This window comes from Heptranchias perlo, chromosome 6 (assembly GCF_035084215.1).
Source record: "Heptranchias perlo isolate sHepPer1 chromosome 6, sHepPer1.hap1, whole genome shotgun sequence".
Classification (NCBI taxonomy): Eukaryota; Metazoa; Chordata; class Chondrichthyes; order Hexanchiformes; family Hexanchidae; genus Heptranchias; species Heptranchias perlo.
The window spans coordinates 83,515,519-83,532,358 of NC_090330.1; the positions used below are offsets into that span (position 1 = coordinate 83,515,519).

Sequence of the window (16,840 nt, forward strand, 5' to 3'; positions counted from 1 at the left end):
CATCGCCTTCGCCTCCGCGTCCACTTCTTTGGCCAGAAGACTTCCCCCCGCACAGCAGATCCTTTCTCCCGTCTTCAGAATTCTCGTTCCATCTGGACCCCTCCATCTGGCCTCCTACCCTCTCTTGATCTTTTCATTGTGAACTACTGACATGACATCGGCCATCTCAATTTCTCTACTCCCCTCACTCACTCTAACCTACCTCCCTCTGAACTTGCAGCATTCCGTTCTCTCAGGTCCAACCCTGACATTATCATTAAACCTGCTGACAAGGGCGGCGCTGTTGTTGTGTGGCAAACAAACCACTACCTTGCGGAGGCTGAATACCAACTCTCTGACACCTCCTCCTACCTCCCCCTGGACCATGCCCCCACTGCCGAATATCAAGCCATAGTTTCCCAGACCGTCACTGACCTTATCTCCTCTGGAGATCTTCCCCCCCACGGCCTCCAACCTTATAGTCCCCCAACCCAGCACAGCCCGCTTCTACCTCATACCCAAGATCCACAAACAGGACTGCCTGGGAGACCCATCGTTTCAGCCTGTTCTTGCCCCACGGAACTTACTTGCTCCTGTCTCGACTCTTTTTTCTCCCCTTGTCCAGTCTCTTCTGACCTACATCCGTAACTCTTCCGACGCCCTCCGCCACTTTAACAGTTTAACAGTTTCCAGTTCCCCAGCCCTAAGCATCTCCTTTTCACAATGGACGTCCAGTCCCTCTACACCTTTATCCCCCACCAGGGCCCTCCGCTTCTTCCTTGACTGGAGGCCCAGTCCCCATCCACCACCACCCTCCTCCGCCTGGCTGAACTTGTTCTTATTTGAACAACTTCTCCTTTGACTCCAATCACTTCCTCCAAATAAAAGGTGTCACTATGGGAACTCGTATGGGTCCCAGCTATGCCTGCCTTTCTGTGGGCTACGTGGAACATTCCTTCTTCCAGTCCTACTCAGGTCCCCTCCCTCACCTCTTTTTCCGGTACATTGATGACTGTGCCGCTTCCTGCTCTTGCCCCCAACTGGAAAATTTCATCAACTTTGCTTCCAATTTCCACCCTTCCCTCGCCATCACAAGGTTCTATTTCTGACTCTTCCCTTCCTCGACTTCTCTATCTCTATTTCTGGGGATAGGCTGTCAACCAATATCTATTATAAGCCCACCGACTCCCACAGCTGCCTTGATTACACTTCCTCCCACTCCGCTTCCTGTAGGATTCTATTCCCTTCTCCAAATTTCACCATCTCCGTCGTATCTGTTCTGATGATGCCACCTTCCACACCAGTGCTTCCAATATGTCTTCCTTTTTCCTCAACCAAGGATTCCCCTGCACTGTAGTTGACAGGCCCCTCAACCATGTCTGTCCTATTTCCCGCACTTCAGTGTAAAAGGTATAGAGGGTGCAGAATTCTCCAATTGCATTCAAGAGAACTTTTTTAGCTAGTATGTAGCAAGCCCAACAAGAGAGGGGGCAATTCTGGATTTAGTTTTGGGGAATGAAGCTGGGCGGGTGGAAGGAGTATCAGTGGGAGAGCATTTTGGTGGTAGTGATCATAATTCAGTGAGCTAGAACAGGAGTAAAAGTTCTAAATTGGAGAAAGGCCAATTCTACTAAGCTGAGATGTGATTTAGCATAGGTGGACTGGAAACAGCTACTTGAAGGTAAATCAGTGTCAGAGCAGTGGGAGGCATTCAAGGGGTTCAGAGTAAACATGTTCCTACAAAGAAAAAGGGTGGAACTGCCAGATCCAGAGCTCCCTAGATGACGAGGATGAGATAAGACAAAAAAGGGAAGCTTATGTCAGACACCAAGAGCTCAGTACTGCAAAAAGCCTAGAGGAGTACAGAAAGTGCAGGGGTGAAATTAAAAAGGAAATTAGGAAAGCAAAGAGAGGGCATGAAAAATACATAAAGAGCAAGAAGATAACTAAGGAAAGAGTCGGGCCTATTAGAGACCAAAAAGGTCAATGTGTGGAGGCGGAAGATGTGGATATGGTTCTTAATGAATACATTGCGCCTGTCTTCACAAAAGAGGGGGACGATGCAGAGCTTGTAGTTAAGGAGGAGCAAGTATTAAGGGGTTTAGCATCTTTGAAAATAGATAAATCACCAGGCCAAGATGAAATGTATCCCAGGCTGTTAAAAGAAGCAAAGGAGGAAATATTTGGGCTCTGACGTGGTGCTGGAGGATTGGAGGACTGCTAATGTACCATTGTTTAAAAAGGGAGCGAAGGATAGACCGAGTAATTACAGGCCAGTCAATCTAACCTTGGTGGTGAGCAAATTATTGGAATCAATTCTGAGAGACAGTATAAACCGTCATTTAGAAAGGCATGGACTAATCAAGGACAGTCAACATGGATTTGTTAAGGGAAGGTCGTGTCTGACTAACTTGATTGAATTTTTTGAGGAGATAACAAGGAGGGTCGATGAGGGTAGTGCGTTTGTTGTAGTGTACATGGATTTTAGCAAGGCTTTTGACAAGGTCCCACATGGCAGACTGGTCAAAAAGGTAAAAGCCCATGGGATCCCTGCGAAAGTGGCAAATTGGATCTAAAATTGGCTCAGTGGCAGGAAGCAAAGGGTAATGGTCGACGGGTGCTTATGTGACTGGAAACCTGTTTCAAGTGAGGTTCCACAGGGCTCAGTACTAGGTCCCTTGCTTTTTGTGGTATATATTAATGATTTAGACTTAAATGTAGGGGGCATGATTAAGAAGTTTGCGGATGATAAAAAATTGGCCGTGTGGTTGATAGTGAGGAGGAAAGCTGGAGACTGCAGGAAGATATCAATGGACTGGTCAGGTGGGCAGAAAAGTGGCAAATGGAATTCAATCCAGAGAATTGTATGGTAATGCATTTGGAGAGGGCAAACAAGGCAAGGGAATACACAATAAATAGTAGGATACTGAGAAGTGTAGAGGAAGAGACGGATCTTGGAGTGCATGTCCACAGGTCCCTGAAGCTAGCAGGACAGGTAGATAAGGTGGTTAAGAAGGCATACGGGATACTTTCTTTTATTAGCTGAGGCATAGAATATAAGAGCAGGGAGGTTATGCTAGAACTGTATAAAGCACTCGTTAGGCCACAGCTTGAGTACTGCGTACAGTTCTGGTCACCACATTACAGGAAAAAAGTGATTGCACTAGAGAGGGTACAGAGGAGATTTACGAGGATGTTACCAGGACTGGAGAATTTTAGCTATGAGGAAAGATTGGATAGGCTGGAGTTGTTTTCTTTGGAACAGAGGAAGCTGAGGGGTGATTTAATTGAGGTGTATAAAATTATGAGGGGCCTAGATAGAGTGGATAGGAAGAACCTATTTCCCTTAGCAGAGAGGTCAATGTTTCTGCACTCACACCTTCCCCTCCCTCGCAGAATCATGATAGGATCTCTTTTGTCTTTACCTTCCACCCCACCAGCCTCCACATTGAACGTATCATCCTCCACCATTTCCGCCACCTCCAGCGCGATCCCACCACCAAACACATCTTCTCCTCCCCTTCCCGTTCAGCATTCAGATGGGACCGCTCCCTCCACAACACCCTGGTCCAATCCTGCATCATCCCCAATACCCGCTCTCCATCCCACGGGACCTTCCCATGTGAGCGCAAAAGATGCAACACCTGCCCTTTCGCCTCCTCCCTTCCCACCGTGCAGGGCTCCAAACACTCCTTCCATCTGAAACAGCTGTTTACTTGTACTTTCAATTTAGTACACTGTATTCGCTGCTCACAATGCGGTCTCCTCTACATTGGGTAGACCAAACACAGATTGGGTGATCGCTTTGCTGAACAACTCTGCTCAGTCCACAAGCGTGACCCTGACCTGCCAGTCACTTGCCGTTTTAATCCCTTGTCCCACTCCCACTCTGACCTCTCTGTCCTCGGCCTCTTACACTGCTCCAATGAAGCTCTACGGAAGCTTAAGGAACACCACCTCATCTTTCGTTTAGGCACTTTACAACCTTCCGGACTCAACATTGATTTCAGTAACTTCAGATCATAACCACTGCTCCCATTTTTAAATGTTTTTTTTGTTGGACTGCAGCTGCTGGTTATGGTTTGGCTGTTGCTATTTACAACGCATCTAGACCGATCTTTTAGGAATCTTACAACACCAGGTTATAGTCCAACAAATTTATTTTAAAATCACAAGCTTTCGGAGATTATCTCCTTCGTCAGATGATTGAATGAAAAGGTTCTCAAATCGCATATCTTATACAATGTTGGGACAGCATCACACCAATCAAAAGGTGTCGTTGTTATTCAAACAGGCCAGTCACGGAGAACAGAACGTCCCAGTACACTCGATATACATTGTGTCTTTTACACAGGCAAGCAGAAAGAAACTTAAAATGGCAGAGAGAGAGAGAGAATTTTAAGGGGATAGCCAAGTTCCGCACCCATGAGGACGGCCTCAACCGGGATCTTGGGTTCATGTCACGCTACACGTAACCCCACCAGCAAAAAGGGGGAAAAAATTTATATGTTTTTTAAAATTCTCTCTCTCTCTCTGCCATTTTAAGTTTCTTTCTGCTTGCCTGTGTAAAAGACACAATGTATATCGAGTGTACTGGGACGTTCTGTTCTCCGTGACTGGCCTGTTTGAATAACAACGACACCTTTTGATTGGTGTGATGCTGTCCCAACATTGTATAAGATATGCGATTTGAGAACCTTTTCATTCAATCATCTGACGAAGGAGATAATCTCCGAAAGCTTGTGATTTTAAAATAAATTTGTTGGACTATAACCTGGTGTTGTAAGATTCCTTACATTTGTCCACCCCAGTCCATCACCGGCATCTCCACATCATGATCTTTTAGGAACATAGGAACAGGAGTTGGCCATTCAGCCCCTCGTGCCTGCACCGCCATTTGATAAGGTCACCGCTGATCTGTGATCTAACTCCATATACCTGCCTTTGGCCCATATCCCTTAATACCTTTGATTGCCAAAAAGCTATCTATCTCAGATTTAAATTTAGCAATTGAGCTAGTATCAATTGCCATTTGCGGAAGAGAGTTCCAAACTTCTACCACCATTTGTGTGTAGAAATGTTTTCTAATCTTGCTCCTGAAAGGTCTGGCTCTATTTTTTAGACTGTGCCCCCTACTCCTAGAATCCCCAACCAGCAGAAATAGTTTCTCTATCCACCCTATCCGTTCCCCTTAATATCTTATAAACTTCGATCAGATCACCCCTTAACCTTCGAAACTCCAGAGAATACAACCCCAATTTGTGTAATTTGTTTCTTTACCTGTCCCATTACCACCCCCCTTTGCCTTGCACCATCATCCCTTTTGTCATTTAATCATATTGCAATCCGCACGCCAGGCCTCACCAATCTGCCGATCTGAGTTAGAATCATAGAATCATAGAAGTTTACAACATGGAAACAGGCCCTTCGGCCCAACATGTACATGTCGCCCAGTTTATACCACTAAGCTAGTCCCAATTGCCTGCACTTGGCCCATATCCCTCTATACCCATCTTACCCATGTAACTGTCCAAATGCTTTTTAAAAGACAAAATTGTACCCGCCTCTACTACTGCCTCTGGCAGCTCGTTCCAGACACTCACCACCCTTTGAGTGAAAAAATTGCCCCTCTGGACCCTTTTTATCTCTCCCCTCTCACCTTAAATCTATGCCCCCTCATTATAGACTCCCCTACCTTAGGGAAAAGATTTTGACTATCTACCTTATCTATGCCCCTCATTATTTTATAGACTTCTATAAGATCACCCCGAAACCTCCTACTCTCCAGGGAAAAAAGTCTCAGCCTATCCAACCTCTACCTATAAGTCAAACCATCAAGTAGCATCCTAGTAAATCTTTTCTGCACTCTTTCTAGTTTAATAATATCCTTTCTATAATAGGGTGACCAGAACTGTACACAATATTCCAAGTGTGGCCTAACTAATGTCTTGTACAACTTCAACAAGACATCCCAACTCCTGTATTCAATGTTCTGACCAATGAAACTAAGCATGCTGAATGCCTTCTTCACCACCCTATCCACATGTGACTCCACTTTCAAGGAGCTATGAACCTGTACTCCTAGATCTCTTTGTTCTATAACTCTCCCCAACGCCCTACCATTAACGGAGTAGGTCCTGGCCCGATTCGATCTACCAAAATGCATCACCTCACATTTATCTAAATTAAACTCCATCTGCCATTCATCGGCCCACTGGCCCAATTTATCAAGATCCTGTTGGAATCCTAGATAACCTTCTTCACTGTCCACAATGTCACCAATCTTGGTGTCATCTGCAAACTTACTAACCATGCCTCCTAAATTCTCATCCAAATCATTAATATAAAGAACAAATAACAGCGGACCCAGCACCGATCCCTGAGGCACACCGCTGGTCACAGGCCTCCAGTTTGAAAAACAACCCTCTACAACCACCCTCTGTCTTCTGCCGTCAATCCAATTTTGTATCCATTTGGCTACCTCACCTTGGATCCCGTGAGATTTAACCTTATGTAACAACCTACCATGCGGTACCTTGTCAAAGGCTTTGCTAAAGTCCATGTAGACCACGTCTACTGCACAGCCCTCATCTATCTTCTTGGTTACCCCTTCAAAAAACTCAACCAAATTTGTGAGACATGATTTTCCTCTCACAAAACCATGCTGACTGTTCCTAATCAGTCCCTGCCTCTCCAAATGCCCGTAGATCCTGTCTCTCAGAATACCCTCTAACAACTTACCCACTACAGATGTCAGGCTCACCGGTCTGTAGTTCCCAGGCTTTTCCCTGCCGCCCTTCTTAAACAAAGGCACAACATTTGCTACCCTCCAATCTTCAGGCACCTCACCTGTAGCTGTCGATGGTACCAGGCCTGCGAGAGTGCGTGCACCAAGGTTCTCGCTGATGCACTAGAGACCTTGGTGCAAGAGGTGGACAAAAGGAGGAATATCCTATATCCGCGGGGGGGGCTGGTGGTAGTGGTGGGGGCAAGAGGCCCTCCAGACATATATCCAAAACATAGTGGAAGGCAGCAGGGGACGAAGTCAATGAGTGGCGTCTCCTACCAACTGTACCACGCACTACACCCCCCCATCCCCCACATACCAACAAACTCTTTCCATTGGTACTCAACTCTTCCAAGCAGATGCTTCCACTCACCCTTACACATTGCCACTGTTTCAAGCCGCCCACCCACAACTCACAGGCCACACACTCTGGCAGCTATTCAGTCATGACAGGCACGTCACCCAGACACATGTCTCGCTTTCTTGCAAGAGAAGGTGGCGCAGATCAAGAGGCAGCAAGTGGCAGTGGCATTTAGCCCCTTCAGCCTGTTCCACCATTCAATGAGATCATGGTGGACCTGTGACCTAACTCCATATACCCGCCTTAGCCCCATATCCCTTAATACCCTTGGTTCACCGAAATCTATCAATCTCAGATTTAACTTGCACAAGTGAGCTAGCATCAACTGCCATCTGCAGAAGAGCATTCCAAACGTCTCCCACCCATTGCGTGTAAAAGCATTTTCTAACTTCACTCCTGCACGTCCTGGCTCTAAATGTTAGGCTATGTCCCCGCGTCCTAGTATTCAACTGTAAGAGACCTCCAAAACAGTTACAAATGTCTCGGCAGCCAGAAGCAATAATCCAGCCACTAACCTGTAAATCCTGCATGATCCCTTTAAATAGCGCTGGTGGGGGGTCCTCCAGGCACTCTAAGACACGTTTGGATGGTCGGGGTTAAGACTGTGCGTTGAGTTGAGCGTTAAGTCCCAAAATGGTGTTTATCACTTTAATTCAGCATTGCATACTGATTGAAGCCATTTTCTACCTACTTTACATGATTTCAGCGTTCATTATCTGCGTCTACGCTAACTCCTATACCAAGATGGCATCTGGCGCCGTCACACTGGAAACGTGCGTGCGCATCCAAGATGCCATCTTGGATGTCGGAGAGGCCGTGTAGCGCCCATTGTTTCCTGTGTAGGTGTCACTTTGCTGGTGTTTAATGCAGTTATTCTCAAGTCCTGTATAAGTTTTTCAGTCAATTTAGCAAACAGACATAATTAGTGTTTACAGTGGTGCTAGTGTTTTTTAACAAAATCCATGGTGGCTTCATTTTTTCTGCATTATGTACATCACACCAGTCAGATTATAAATAATAAGCATGATAATTTTAAAGATCATTTTATGCAAATTTGTCATGTTTCCTGTGAAGGCACAAATATTAGTTTTATTTGCATCAAATGTTTTTTTTTTCTTGGCTAAAGTACTTTATTATTTTTCTCCTCTTCTCTCTCTCTTTCCCATGCACCATCCTGGCCAATAAGGCAAGTAGGTGACCTACACTATGCTATTTTATAGCCAGCTGGTAAAAGGTGCACTTCAGCAAATGGGGTTACTCTTCCTCTGATTCCCTCTTTTGATGTAGGGAAGAGCATGGTATACACTTGGTACCTCTGTGATTCCACAATAAAACCAGCTCTGGTCTTCCAGGGGAATAAACAAATCAAAAATATCAAGAGAGAGGATATGCGACATATGGTTAAGTAGTTCCAGATTTGTGATCAAACTGTTGTAGCATATTCTCTTCCCTCCCTTCCAATTCTGACTCATAATGAATCCAAGAGGCACTTGGGTGAGATTTTATGAACTAAATAACTGCATGACTAAAAATAATTTCCATATATCACATAGTACGAGTTTAAATCTTTTATTGATACATTACTGAAAGTGGATGTCTTCTAGGAGTTCTAGATGCAACATCTTTATTCAGCCACTTGTAGAAGCAAAAGCCTAAGGAAAGGCTGACCTCTTCTTGCCAAGGAAACGCTACTAATGCCTGCCTCCTGTACTCTCTGACTTGAGAACGTTTCTACAGGTTTAGTGTAGGGGGAAGAATAGATTTTTTAAAACAATTCTACTCTGGGAAGAATGCAGTATTCAAAATCAACGATAGCAGTTTCCATGGAAATGGTCATGTGGTTATTAAAGACTAATGAGCCATTAATGCATATATTGAAACTTGCCAAATGCATGTCCTCACCTGGCCTTTCTTTACCAAACAATCGGGTCAGAAGTAGTTAACCGTCAACCAGTGAGATTATTAGAAAGCAATAGAAACAGATGGTCACATGATCACTGCTCAATGAAATTGCTCAATGGGGACAAACACTAATTTTTTAAGCAACATATATAGTTGGGTAGCCAGTAATGGAATCAAATGGATTCTGGAAGGCTATGAAAATTAAGATCTACTGAGCATCAGCACAGTAACATAATAGCATAATAGTCATGATCTTCCAAAACTCTCTTGATTCAGGAATTGTCCCCTTGGTTTGGAAAATTGCCAATGTCACTCCATTATTTAAGAAGGGTGGGAGAGATAAACCAGGAAATTATAGACCTATTAGTTTAATATCTGTTGTGGGGAAGTTAATAGAATCTGTTATTAGTGACAGAGTGACTAAGTACTTGGACAAATAAGAACTGATCAGAAAGACCCAGCATAAATTTGTATCGGGTAAGTCATGTCTAACCAACCTGGTTGAATTTTTTGATGAGATCACTAACGTGGTAGATAAGGGAGGGTCTGAGGTTGATATTTACATGGACTTCCAGAAGGCATTCGATAAGGTTCCACAAAACAGACTGTTAGAAAAAATGGAAGCACATGGAACTGGAGGCAACCTCTTGACATGGGTGGGGAATTGGTTCGGGGGTAGGAGACAGAGAGTAGGGATAATGGATATTTACTCCAATTAGCAGGATGTGACTAGTGGTTTCCCCTAGGGATCTGTACTGGGGCCTCAGCTTTTCACTATATTTATAAATGATTTTGATAGAGCTGTATATCCAAGTTTGCTGATGACACTAAGTTAGGTGGCAGATAGGATGGAAGCAGAAAGTTGCAAAAGGACATTGATAGATTAAGTGAGTGGGCAAAACTGTGGCAGAAGGAGTTCAATGTAGGGAAGTGTGAAGTCATCCACTTTGGACCTAAGAAAGATAGATCAGAGTATTTTCTAAATAGTAAGAAGCTCGGATCCTTAACATTACAGGTAGGCCATTCAAAGGTGGTGTCAGGAACCACTCCTTCACACAAAAGGTAGTGGAAATCTGGAACACTCTCCCTCAAAAAGCTGTTGAGGCTAGGTCAGTCGAAAATTTTACAACTGAGATTGACAGATAGATGTTAGGCAAGGGTGTTGAGGGTTACGGAACCAAGGCGGGTAGATGAAGTTAAGATACAGATCAGCTGTGGTCTATTGAATTACCTACTCCTGTTCCTATAGTCAGCATTCATACAGAACTATAAACTGAGTAATGCTGCTTTGCTGATGGTTCAATTTTGATTTTCAGATGCTTCTAAAATCATATTTGATTCTATTAATGCCAGTACTACTCAATGAAGATATATATTTTCTCAGCCATTGCTCCTCTTTGCTAATGCAGTTGTTACTCTATTTTATCTTGCAACATTAATATAGTTCTGTTGGCACTCTCAGAAACAATGTTAGTTAGCTTGAAGCTTGGGCATTGAGAGTTGAAAACAGATTGTGAACAAAGGGACAAAACAAAAAAGGGGGAAAAGAGAGCTAACAAAGATATATTCTGTTGGTTGAAACAAAATAAAGACCAGGATTGAGAAGTAGAAAAAGACCAAAAGTTATTAGAGGAAGTGCTAGTCAGGATGCTATTCCACAGGTGACTACAAACTATTATGTTTATTATTACAAGATTTATTTTAAAAATGAAAGCTCAACACCATCAATTCTTGGACTTTTAGCTAATATTAAGCAAAATATCTATTCTAGAAGCAAAAAGGTAATGATGAACTACGTAAAACTTTAATAAGACCTCAGTCAGAGTACAGTGTGCAGTATTGGGCTCCACACTATGAGAAGGCCATTGAGGCTTTATGAAGGGTACAATGCAGATTGGCTAAGATGCTGCCTGGTGTGAGGAAATACAAATATGAAGAAAGACATGAAAAATTGGGACTTTGTTCATTAGAACACAGATTATGGGGTGATATGATAGAAGTTTTTAAAATCATGATGGGATGGAACAGGGTACATAGAAGCAGACTGTTCCAGTAGTTGAGAGGTCTAGAATGAGGAGCCACAGAGACAAGATTAAATGTAATACCTAAATAACAATCATTGCACTTTAAAGTACTTCTTTGTGTGTGAAGCACTTTGAGATGTTTCTGAGAGATATGGGAGGTGATTTTCAACAGCCAGTCGCCCATTTCTCACTGAAAAAACGAGTGACCAACAGAAGAAAATCAGGTGGGCACATTGAACATCCCTTTCACGCCCAAGGCTTGCCTGATTCAACTTCCATGCAGCCCATTAAATGTTAGCCCAGCAATCCTATTTAAAACAGATGGGAGGCTGTTTATATATGCTGGTGATGTATGCAAATCGGGTTCCTATTGGGTCACTAAATGGACATTTCGCATCCGTCTTCACTATAGAAGAAGATATTGGATAGGATGAAAATAAAGAGGAGGTACTTAAAAGATTGGCAATACTCAAAGTAGAAAAGTCACCTGGTCCAGATGGGCTGCATCCAAGGTTACTGAGGGAAATAAGGGTAGAAATTGCAGAGGTTCTGGCCACAATCTTCCAATCTTCCTAAATCTGGCACTAAATGAATACTTGGCATCCATCTTCATTAGTTGTTTTCCTTAGAACAGAGGTGGTTAAGGGGAGATTTGATAGATGTGTTCAAAATCATGAACGATTTTGACCGAGTAAATAAGGAGAAAATGTTTCCAGTGGCAGAAGGGTCGGTAATCAGAGGACACAAATTTAAGGTGATCGGCAAAAGAGCCAGAGGCAACATGAGGAATTTTTTTTTTACGCAGCGAGTTGTTATGATCTGGAATGCACTGCCTGTAAAGGTGGTGGAAGCAGATTCAATAGTAACTTTCAAAAGGGAATTGAAAGGAAAAAATTTACACGGCCAAGAAGGAAAGAGCAGTGGAATGGGATCAATTGGATAGCTCTTTCAAAGAGCAGGCACAGGCATGATAGGCTGAATGGCCTCCTCTGTGCTGTACATACTATGGTATTATGCCGTTTGTAGGACCAATTGCCATTTTCATGTACAAATAGTAAGACCGTGCACCGTTGTACCACGCATTGAGCGGCCTAACCAGTGGTACTTATTGGGACCACTGGAAGCCATTCAAAGAACCTAGGATATTTTTGTGGGGCCTGGAGGAATAAGAGTGCTTCTCTGTGCCCTTCAAAACTACAGAGGCCAACTTGCCAGCCTGTTCTCGCCCACAGCTCGCTGGTTAAAATCAAATGAGGCCCAAACATGACACTGATTTGGGCCTCCCGACGGTGGCTTTGGGCTGGCACCACTAACATACTGCCAATTTCATGCCTGTTTACGTCTGGTTAAAAACTTACTTTCTTTTTCTTTCCAAACTCATCTTGCATCTACTTCATTCTTTTGAGGCTCTGCCATTCATATATTTATTTAATTCTTGTAAGGTGCAACTATTGATATTATTTTACGATATAAAGTAATCCAAACCAATATTTCTTTCATTTTTCTCCATGAATGATGCTACAGGAGATCAATTAATATATAATAAATGTTCATATCAATTGAAAACTCATTGACAATGAATTTACATGTACAGAACAATTTGCTTCAGTTCTTGTCAATGGTAACAACTCCATTACATGTATATATATTTTACTGTTTGAATTAACAAGCCCTCTTTTCCACATGACAGTGAGCAGGATTTGTCTATTTTTTATGTACTAATCAATCTCCTGTGACGTTGCAAACGGGAAGTGTGGAGGGGGTGTTTCGCAGGAGAGTCCAAGGAACGGAGGAAAATAATTGGGGATCAAGAGAACAAAAAGGCACTTGGTGATAGAGGGGAAGGAGGTCCTATTACTGCTCAGAGAGTGCGGGTCTTGCCCATGGCTGCATCCACCTCGGAAGGAGTGGCCAGGGCCTTTGGCCGCATCAGCAGCAGGAAAATCGCTCCAGGTTCATGGTGTAACATTGCGGCATGAGATGCGGCGAACATTCAGCAATTGCTTTGATTGGTGGTGGGAAGTGTTTGCAAGACCAGTAGCAGTTCTCGGGGGTGGTGAGCTGGCTAGCATGTGACCGTTGACATTAAGACTATAAGGAGAAATATCATGGCCATTTAAAAAAAATTCAGAAAATGGACAGAAAGCAATCATGGGGGTGGAGGAGGCAGCAAGGACAATAGTAATTATTATTCTGCCACTCAGTTCAAGAGCAAGGGGCCGGGGGTTTAGCTGGAACGAGGGATGCAGATCACTGCAGTTTACAGATGGACGAGGACGATTAAAATGGCAAATCCCAATATAATTTTTTAAAATATTGCGATATCAAGATTTAAATATTGTAAACAATTTTACAACACCAAGTTATAGTCCAGCAATTTTATTTTAAATTCACAAGCTTTCGGAGGCTACCTCCTTCCTTAGGTGAACGATGTGGAAGGAGGAAGGAGGTAGGAGGTAGCCTCCGAAAGCTTGTGAATTTAAAATAAAATTGCTGGACTATAACTTGGTGTTGTAAAATTGTTTACAATTGTCAACCCCAGTCCATCACCGGCATCTCCACATCAAGATTTAAATAAGTCACAATCCTTTTAATGCTTGAGCAGCAGCTTCGCCTATCAGGAGACCCAGAGCGGCAGAGGGGAAACAAACAGAGGGGAAAACTCAAAAAGTAATGTCATAGTGAGCACAGAGTGAGGAGCCGCAGAGCCAAGGGATCATAGCTAATTGTTTAATTTATCATTTATCTTAATTGTTAAGAGCATAATACCTTCAGTGCTGAGGGTGACTCAGTGTAAGTATTTAGTTTATTGATAAGTGTTTTTAGTGGATATTGTGTTTAGTGGTTAGTGTCTTTAGTGGTTGGTAGCGTTTTTACTGGTTAGCGTGTTAGTGATTGTTTAACTTTAAGGCTTTTTAGCTAACAGTTTAAAAAGAAGGAAACCAGAGCAGTTAAACAAACTGAGGGAAAAAAATCTCAAAAGGAGACGTGACAGTCAGCACAGAGGGGGGAGCGGAGGAACCCGGGGAAATTAAACTAAGTTTGAGCACAGAAGTTGGGAAAGACAGAGAATGCATATCTAACGGAGTGAAGCACTAACAGAGTGAGGACATTAAACTGGGAATTTGGTGAGTGTGGGAACTGGGTGCAGAGGGGGAAAGAGGTACGAAGTGATTTAAACCAAAGAACTATAAACTAAGACTGAGCAGAACATAAAGGGAGCTGCACGAGGAATCAAAACAAAGCAAGAAGGAGCGCAGAGGGTAAGTCAGTAAGTATTTAGTTCATTGGTTAGTAATTTGAGTGGTTATTGTTCTTAGTGGTTAGTGTTTTTTTAGTGGTCGGTCAGTGTTTTTTAGTGGTTAGTGTTTTTTTAGTGGTCGGTCAGTGTTTTTTAGTGGTTAGTGTATTTTTAGTGGTCGGTCAGTGTTTTTTAGTGGTTAGTATTTTTTTAGTGGTCGGTCAGTATTTTTTAGTGGTTAGTGTTTTAGTGTCAGATAAACAGTAAAGTGCCTTAAAGCTAAACAAACAGTTTAAATAACTGTTAGTTAACGTGGCAGGACAGCTGGGGCCCATCGCATGCACATCCTGTGCCAAGTGGGAACTCCAGAACACTTTGTGTGTCCTGGAAAACCACATGTGCAAGAAGTGCCACGAACTGTTCGAGCTCAAGTTCAGAGTTTCTGAGCAAGAGAGGCGGCTGGCATCACTACAGTGCATACAGGAAGCTGAGAATTTCGTGGATAGCAAGTTTCAGGAGGTGGTCACCCTGCAGCTACAGAGAGTTCAAGTGAAGAGGGAGTGGATAACCAGCAGACAGACTAGGAGGAACAGGCAGGCAGGCACCTCAGGGGAGTACAGTCAGGAGCAAATCCACGGCACCATGGGAGACTCACCTGCACTGTTGTTATAGGGGATTTGATAGCCGGGGGGATAGATAGGCATTTCTGCAACCGTCGATGTGAGTCCTGAATGGTGTGTTGCCTTCCTGGTGCCAGGGTAATGGACATCACTGAGAGGGTGCAGAACATTTTGAGGGGGGAAGGGGTCGTGGTCCATGTGGGAACCAATGGCATAGGGAGGAAAAGGGGTAAGGCCCTGAAGTCAGAGTTTCAGGAATCAGGGAAGAATTTTAAAAAGCAGGACCTCTAAGGTAGTAATCTCTGGATTGTAGTTGAGGAGGAGCGTGAAATATTGGATGGGATTAACATAGTGAGAGAGGAAATATTAAGGGGTTTAGCATCTTTGAAAGTAGATAAATCACCAAGCTGGGATGAAATGTATCCCAGGCTGTTAAGAGAAGCAAGGGAGGAAATGGCGGAGGCTCTGACCATCATTTTCCAATTCTCTCTGGCTACAGATGAGGTGCTGGAGGATTGGAGGACTGCTAACGTTGTATCATTGTTTAAAAAGGGAGAAAGGGATAGACCGAGTAATTATTGGAAAAATTCTGAGGGACAGCATTAATTGTCATTTAGAAAGGCACGGAATAATCAAGGACAGTCAGCATGGATTTGATTGAGTTTTTTGAGGAGGTAACAAAGAGGGTCGATGATGGTAGTGCCTTTGATGTAGTCTACGTGGATTTTAGCAAGGCTTTTAACAAGGTCCCACATGGCAAACTGGTCAAAAAAGTAAAAGTAAAAGCCCATGTGATCCAAAATTGGCTCAGTGACAGGAAGCAAAGTGTAATGGTCAACGGGTATTTTTGTGACTGGAAGGCTGTTTACAGTGGGTTCCACAGGGCTCAGTACTAGGTCCCTTGCTTTTTGTGGTATATATCAATGATTTAGACTTAAATGTAGGGGGCATGATTAAGAAGTTTGCAGATGATACTAAAATTGGCTGTGTGGTTGATAGTGAGGAGGAAAGCGGTAGACTGCAGAAAGATATCAATGGACTGGTCAGGTGGGCAGAAAAGTGGCAAATGGAATTCAATCCGGAAAAGTGAGAGGTAATGCATTTGGGGAGGGCAAATAAGGCAAGGGAATACACAATAAATGGTAGGATTCTGAGAAGTGTAGAGGAAGAGAGGGACGTTGGAGTGCATGTCCACAGATCCCTGAAGCTAAGAGGTTAAGAAGGCATACAGGATAAGAACATAAGAACATAAGAAATAGGAGCAGGAGTAGGCCAATCGGCCCCTCGAGCCTGCTCCGCCATTCAATAAGATCATGGCTGATCTGATCCTAACCTCAAATCTAAATTCATGTCCAATTTCCTGCCCGCTCCCCGTAACCCCTAATTCCCTTTACTTCTAGGAAACTGTCTATTTCTGCTTTAAATTTATTTAATGATGTAGCTTCCACAGCTTCCTGGGGCAGCAAATTCCACAGACCTACTACCCTCTGAGTGAAGAAGTTTCTCCTCATCTCAGTTTTGAAAGAGCAGCCCCTTATTCTAAGATTATGCCCCCTAGTTCTAGTTTCACCCATCCTTGGGAACATCCTTACCGCATCCACCCGATCAATCCCCTTCACAATCTTATATGTTTCAATAAGATCGCCTCTCATTCTTCTGAACTCCAATGTGTAGAGTCCCAATCTACTCAACCTCTCCTCATATGTCCGCCCCCTCATCCCCGGGATTAACCGAGTGAACCTTCTTTGTACTGCCTCGAGAGCAAGTATGTCTTTTCTTAAGTATGGATACTTTCCTTTATTAGCCAAGGCATAGAATATAAGGGCAGGGAGTTTATGCTAGAACTGTATAAAACACAAGTTAGGCCACAGCTAGAGTACTGTGTACAGTTCTGGTCACCACATTATAGGAAAGATGTGATTGCAC

The 16,840-nt window shown here is 43.4% G+C and overlaps 1 protein-coding gene across 2 annotated transcripts in view; it reads left to right on the forward strand.

Annotated features, from left to right (window-relative positions):
- uggt2 (UDP-glucose glycoprotein glucosyltransferase 2) overlaps positions 1 to 16,840 on the forward strand; it is a 685,376-nt gene that overhangs the window by 549,411 nt on the left and 119,125 nt on the right. The gene's annotated exons all lie outside the window — the stretch shown is intronic.